The 7,600-nt window shown below is 40.8% G+C and overlaps 1 long non-coding RNA gene across 1 annotated transcript in view; it reads left to right on the forward strand.

The window, feature by feature from the left end:
* LOC118005433 overlaps positions 1-7,242 on the forward strand; it is a 16,326-nt gene extending 9,084 nt beyond the window's left edge. Inside the window, exons 2-3 of the long non-coding RNA XR_004677828.1 lie at positions 5,660-5,768; positions 7,206-7,242. This is a non-coding gene — a long non-coding RNA (uncharacterized LOC118005433). The remainder of the gene's footprint in view (positions 1-5,659; positions 5,769-7,205) is intronic.
* Positions 7,243-7,600: the final 358 nt, after the last annotated feature.

Raw genomic sequence — 7,600 nt, forward strand, 5'->3', positions numbered from 1 at the left:
CTTCTTCTTCTTCTTCTTCTTCTTCTTCTTCTTCTTCTTCTTCTTCTTCTTCTTCTTCTTCCTCTTCTTCTTCTTCTTCTTCTATTTAAACAAACCTAATAGCTATTAAGAACAAATGGCATCCCCATATACTTGAGAAGTTAATGACAAGTGTGGCTGCTTCTATTTCTGATTTGGGTTAAGAACTGACAATGATCAAAAACACAAAAACAACAACAACAACAACAAAACCTACCAGTGGCGTTGGACTGAATGTGGCTAGGATGACAATGGGTGGGGTAGGGAGGAACACATGGTAATTTCCCCAAGGTAGGCAGACACGAGACTGTAGGAGCCACAAGCTGACTTTTGAGTGTTCCTGACAATGCCCAAATAGAAAATCATTATGTTACTCGTCCTGGGAAGTGTGGAAGAGTACAGATGACTTCCGTGCTTTTAAGTGATGCAGTCCATTGTATCATGCAAACACGCGGGTATGATGACTCACGTATCATTGGATTATTGCAAAGTGTGAGATGGTGTGTGGTTTCCGAGAGCATGTGTGTGTAAATGCATGGATATCTGCAATATGTGACTATTTAGAGAACACTCCTGAAACAGGAAGCCACTTCCTGACCTGCTGCTTACTCCAGGTGGACGGATTCACCAAGCAGCAAATATACTGAAGTATGAGAGTAGCAGGTTTTCTACAGTAAGAATAGTACACACTTGTTGACAGGAACTAGATTCAGGAGGGGAGAGTAGAAAGAGCATGTGGACTTGGGGCATGACTCCAGACTCGGATGCTAAAGATGCCTTCCCCAGAGCCAGGTGTCCTCTCCTCCTGCCTTATTTGGCTTTGTTCCTCTGGTTGGTGACCCATCACGTTGGAAAAGAATCTCTTTCAAAAGTGTAAATGTTCCTCTTTCTGTGGGTGATGTCACCATTCCCGTGGCCCCAGCCTTTGTTACTAAATAGTACTTAACAACACATAATCATTATTTTCTCCACTTAGAGCTCTGAAGGGTATTTGTTCTGATGAAATCGAGAGATACATTTCTCAGGGAGGTAGGAGTAAAAGCTGGGAAAAAAAAAAAAGGGACACTATGCCTGGAACATCTCTTGACTTGTATTACTTAAAAGAAGCAAGTAGACAACTAAATTTTTATCCTGTGACAACAACTCCTACTGCATTAAAAAAAAAAATCACATATGACTCCAAAGGATGTGGTTTCTATGCAACTGTGGGTTATATACTCTTTTTTAAAGTGATAGATGCCTTTTACTTGGCTTGGCTTGTCCTTCCCAGGTTTTTTCTTGTAAAATGTAGGGGGAAAGTTGGACAAAAGAAGCTGTGCTCTGGTCAATTAAGAGTGATGTTTCTGAAGTGCCTGCTGATCATTCCAGGGAACATCTTGGATTCCCTTCAGATTACATCCTACCTATCCATTCAAAAAACTATGAGAGGATCTGTCTTCTGTCTTATAAACCATAGCTGTAAATTTCTTAAAGTTATAATTTGATTTTAATCCTATTTTGAAGAGATCTGAAGTTTCACATGAGCTTGCTTTTTTTTAAGTATTCTCTATTTTTAAATTCATCATTTTAAATAATTACAATAGCTGCAATTTGTCAAAGGCCTGACCTATGCTAGCTCAATTCCTGTGAAATCACTCATTACCACAGTTCTATGTGGTAGACATTTTATGTTAGCAGGAAACTGAGAGTCGGGGAGATTGTCAGGAAACGTGTGCTTCGTAACAGACTCCAAAGACTGTCTTTATTTCGTAGGAGCCGAGGCAAAGGCAGAGCAGCAGCCTTGGAAATAACGCCCCCTTCTGTTTTAACCTGATTCTTCTGAGGAGTGTGGTGCATACACAAGCCATTGCAAGCGTTTGGTGGGGGAGAGGTGGCTATGCTGTTTCCAAGAGGAGCCAACAACCCAGGCAGAAAGACCAGGCTGTAGCAGCCATGGCTCTTGCCAGTGGAAGCTAACCCCATGTCACGTTTGGCACGTGTATACCTATTGCCAATAACCCCAGAGGAGGCTGCGTTTTCTCTCGAGTCACCTGGGAATTTAGTCATAAATGAAACAGATTGACTTCAGCTGGCTTCTTCCATCACAGTAAGGAAAATACCCAGCGTTGGACCAAGCATCATCCATGTACTCCTTTTTCTTAATAATTAACTTTGGCTGTCTCATATAAGTTGGATATTTGGTGCCAAATATGCCCTTTTCCACAAGTTCAAGGCTAATCTAACAAAATTAACACCTCCCGAGGCCCACAGAGAGTTCTTGGTCTTTAGGGACCCTGACAAACTATTTACGGTTTCTACCAAGACAGACCTACCAGAATGTTGTAAGAATAAACAGACTTCAAAGTCTTCACAAGAGGAGAAGCTGTTCTGGCTAAGTCTATAATTTAGACTATCTTCGGAGAAGAATGACTTCATGAAAAGAGGGGCCCAGAGTGGCCAGCCTCTTTCAAACTCTTAACTTTTTCTTTATTTAGTTGTGAAGACTAAATGACAGGTAGGACAGTGCTTTTGTAGGAACGTGGGAGTCTTGAAGCTATAGAAGGAAGTTACACTGTGCATGGGGGTAAGCATGTGGGTAGGAGTTATAGACTTGTCTAGAATAATCATGCATACACATCTTACGATGGCACCTGAATAGAATTAATAAACTCCTATTAAAGGCACTTGATACATCATTTTTTTTTAAAGCACACATTACCTATTATATTCAGGAACAGAAAAAATAATAATTTTACATCCAGGAACAAAGATTAAAAAAGAGCCTTTAATTTTGACAAAACAAAAATCTGATACAATTGGATTTTCATATGTTAATTCAAAAGCTGACATGCTATACTTCTCTGAAAGTATGGTAGAGAAGCTGGCTTTGTCTTATAGATATCATAACCTTAAAAGATTAAGCCTGAGGGGCGCCTGGGTGGCTCAGTTGGTTAAGCGACTGCCTTCGGCTCAGGTCATGATCCTGGAGTCCCGGGATCGAGTCCCACATCGGGCTCCCTGCTCGGCGGGGAGCCTGCTTCTCCCTCTGACCCTCCCCCATCTCGTGCTCTCTCTCTCTGTCTCATTCTCTCTCTCAAATAAATAAATAAAATCTTTAAAAAAAAAAAGATTAAGCCTGAGAAATGATGAAAGTAAACAACAAAGAACACAGCAAGGATGGCATAGTAGTGATCAGTCACAGATTTCCCCAAACCTTGCCCTCGGGGCCTGTATGGTGGACAACGTGCATCCTGACAGAAATAAAGTCACCATTTCATGCAACCAGGAATAGAATCCTGTCTTACAAATTAAAAGGAATTCCAGGGGCGCCTGGGTGGCTCAGTTGGTTAAGCGACTGCCTTCGGCTCAGGTCATGATCCTGGAGTCCCGGGATCAAGTCCCACATCGGGCTCCCTGCTCAGCGGGGGGTCTGCTTCTCCCTCTGACCCGCTCCCCTCTCGTGTTCTCTGTCTCTTATTCTCTCTCCCAAATAAATAAATAAATAAAATCTTAAAAAAAAAAAAAAAGGAATTCCAGCACTGAAGACTTGTAGTGTAAGTACATGGCTGTAATTCTAGACATTTGAATTGTGTGGGGGGGGGAAAAAAAGAAAGATCATAAAGATAATGATAATTGTCTATCTTTTGAGTTTAGATTCACCTGTTCACATTCTTGCTCTCTGTCACTACACATTGTACTTTTATATTGTTTACTTAATAGATTATAATTATTTACTATTACATATCTGTAGCTGGCTGGCCTGTATGTTTCAAGAGCCTTGAGGTCTAGTTTTGCTCATTCTATAGTCTCAGAATCTAGGAAAGGCTGGAATTATGCCAAGACTATTTGTGAACTGGATAGGAAAGTTGACAACAAAAAGACAGTGAAAAATGCAGCGGTTACTGGTGAGCTGGTGACCTATAGCCAGAAAAAGTTTGAAAAGGGAAAAGAATGTTCAACATTGTCTAAAAATACATTCAGTACTGGGAAGGTTCAATGGGATCAGGTCCTGTCGGCAGTTACTCATTGCTAAGCCTGCGGCAGAAAATATGGGCATTCAGAGCTACCCAGGTGCGGCCATTGGGACCGATGGCGCATTCACAACAACCATAAATTAAGACTTCTAATGTTACCTGCAAATGAGATTCGAATGAGAAACGTCCCATTAATGTATTTGTATTTATGATTTAACCATGGTACTTTACTGAATGAATTCATAAGGTATATAAGAATTTGCAAGACTTTTTATTTCTAAGAAAGTTATATATATATATACACACACACACATACACGCATATGTGTATATATGCACACTTTTATGTAATACACACACACACACATACATACACACACATTCTAGAGTTTGATACAAATAAATCCAAAAGGAAGTGGCCTAAGATACTTTTGATCTCTCAGACACCCTAATGTCATTCTCAAAGGGTGCTCATGATCACAGTTTCTTAGAAGGAGACAGGATATGGAATTATAAATAAACAGCAACCTAAGCATTATAGAAGATGTAGGATTATCCTCTGTGTGGACTTAATCATATCTAGTTTATTTTTAAGCCCACAGACAGACAACTGACGCTTATCTGGTATAAAGTGAAACATGGTTAGGTTGCACCATGACCCAGCAGGTGCATGATAAAGGTGTACTACCACCTTAGCTTCAGACAACTGGTCCTGATTCCCACATTTCTAGATGCATATGTGTGCATATGTGTGCCGGTTTACCCACACCTAACTCTATTTGAGACAGAGTTTCCTGCAGAGAACACTGTTTCTTTCGAGCCAAATAGAACTTACTTGCCTTGCCAAAGGGAGAAAGTGGACCAGGTCAATGGGTCACCACTGATTCTGGGTATTTCCATTTCCTGAACTCTAGCTCAGTGGGAGGACATCTTGGCTGCATATTGGAGCCATCTGAGGAACTTAAAAAAAAAAAAGTACTGATGCTCGTATGCTACTCCCAGAACTTCTGATTTGATTGGTCTGGATTACACTCTATGGATTCAAAGTGAAGCCAAAGTCAGGAACCACTGCCTTACTTTTGGTCTCCCCATTTCTAGGATGGGCTCATAAATACCACCTCATTTGCCTCTTGGGAGAGTGCAAAGAAGACAGTATATGCCATTAGAGTTCCCTCACATTCCTGAATTCACTGGTTTCCCTTCTTCCTTTATCTCTGGAGAGGAAATAGAAAGGGAAGGAACTAATGGTGGCCATCTTGGGAGGGTGAGAAGGGGGGGCCCTTCCCCAAGAGCCCTCCAAGCTCTGCCAGTTAGCAGGTCGTTAGGGTTAACCAACTATCTTTTGTCAAAGTAATCACTTTTGAAGGATTAAGCCTCAAGCTCACCTTAGTGTGAATTACTTTAATCAGATAATCTACTATCACCTAGTTGAGGATTTGTTGTTGAGGACCCGAGGGAAGCAAGGAGAGAATTGCAAAGCCAGCCTGGGATTCACGGAAGGTGAGGTGAGGAAGCCCGCAGTCTGGGAACTAGTCTTGGCCCTCAGTAGGCTAACAGCAGCATAAAAAATTAGAAAAACAAACTTTCTTCTCACATTGCTAGGGCAGTGATTTGTTCAAAGTGTTCCTATGATCAAGTTGTTGTCCGTCTCATGGCCCTTTATGACTTTTCTGTCTTTCTTTCTGCCAGGAAGCACTTAACACGTGCCAGGTAATTTTACCATTTGCCAGCTCTTGGGAATCTGTGAGGAGCAAGGCCTGGCGAAGCCCTAGCCTCCTTACCATCTGCCTGGCACATGGTGAGCACTCAGGGTTTATTGAATTTAATTGAATTGTTTCATTTACTACACTTTTTTCCCCCCAAAAGTGTGAGGGTTTTTTTTTTTCCACATCTACCCCCCCACCCCCACCCCACCAACTAAACTAGACTGTGAGTACCTTGAAGAAATCTTAATAATTTCTGGGTATCCCCGGTGCCAAGCACAACTCTTGGCATATAATCAGTGTCCAATAAATATTTGTTAAATGAATTAAGAAGCAATAGCCAGCATACCAATGCCTATGTTAAGATATTAGAATTAATTTATGACTGTACTGCTCAGTTTCCACACTATTGGACAAGGCATAGAGGGGGAAAAAGAGAAAAACATGTGTATGTGAATCTCCCACCATTTATTAATGCAACAAAAGTTGTTCTTTCTCAAAAGTCCTTTAGGACACCTGTTGAGAAATGGTCTGAAGGTGATTTCTGGAAAGAGAGAGGTAATAAGGAATAAGAGGGGCAGACAAGATCCAGAGAGAACCCAACAATGGAATGAGAAAATAGAGGGACATAGATGATCATAGAAGCCCAAAGAAAGAATGCCAAATACAAAATGAGTAGAGAGATAAAATAGACATTCAGGAAAGGAAAAATCAACCTTGCTATTGGCATTTTCAGAAATTTGTTTGCCTTTAGGAACCAGTAAGGCAATGGCCATATTTTCAGATGCTTTTTTTCTACATAGAGTCAGCAGGTAGAAATGTTTGCATTATGGTGCATAAAGAGTTACACTATAACATTTATACTATAAGACCTATTAGATACTATTTTTAAAAGATTACAGGGGATTCTGGGCTAAGCCACAACACACAATTTTATGAGATGGTAGAAAGCATTTCATAATATTACATATAATTATATACTATAAACATGCATAGGTAATACGTCCACTTTGGCTTCTTGGCTACCTGTTTCATATCTATTGTTATTTATTTTTAAATTTTTTTAAATATTTTATTTATTTCTTTGTCAGAGAGAGAGACCACAAGCAGGGGGAGCGGCAGGCAGAGGGAGACGGAGAAGCAGGCTTGTCATCGCCGAGCAGGGAGCCCAATGTGGGACTTGATCCCAGGACGTTGGGATCATGACCTGAGCCAAAGGCAGATGCTTAATGACTGAGCCACCCAGGCACCCTTTGTTTCTTTAGGGTGTATTTTCTGGGCTGGAATTGCTGTGTCATAGAAAATTTTCTTTTTCAGCCTTTCCAGATAATACCAAGTTACTTCCCAAAATGACTGCCTTAATTCACACTCCTGAGTTCTTACATCTTTATATAGCATTATGTCACATAAATTTTTGCTTGCTTATTTTGTAATAACTCTGTTAGCAAATAGAGGAAGATTGCTTCTCAGTGTCCCAAATAAGAAAGGAAAATTCAAATTGTATGTCATTCATCTTTTTTTTTTTTTTTAAGATTTTATTTATTTGTCAGAGAGAGAGCACAAGCGCACAAGCAGGAGAAGCAGCAGACAGAGGCAGAAGAAGCAGGCTCCCCGCTCAGCAGGGAGCCCGATGCAGGACTTGATCCCAGCGCCCTGGGATCATGACCTGAGCCGAAGGCAGACGCTTAACCGACTGAGCCACCCAGGCGTCCCTGTATTTATTTTTGTAACTGCTTTATTTATTAAAAGACCATTACTGTACATTTTCTTTTCCTTAGTGACAGTTCTTATTAAAAAAATGTGTATATCCCAGGTAGAATGTCAATATACTACATATTAGACACATTAATTCAGGATCTGGGTTATAGGTTGTGAAACACTACACTGTGGGTCAGGAGTCTTGGCCCCTCATTAGCTGCGAGGTTTT

This window comes from Mirounga leonina, unplaced genomic scaffold, assembly GCF_011800145.1.
Source record: "Mirounga leonina isolate KUSES-001 unplaced genomic scaffold, KU_Mleo_1.0 Mir_115, whole genome shotgun sequence".
NCBI classification, from domain to species: Eukaryota; Metazoa; Chordata; class Mammalia; order Carnivora; family Phocidae; genus Mirounga; species Mirounga leonina.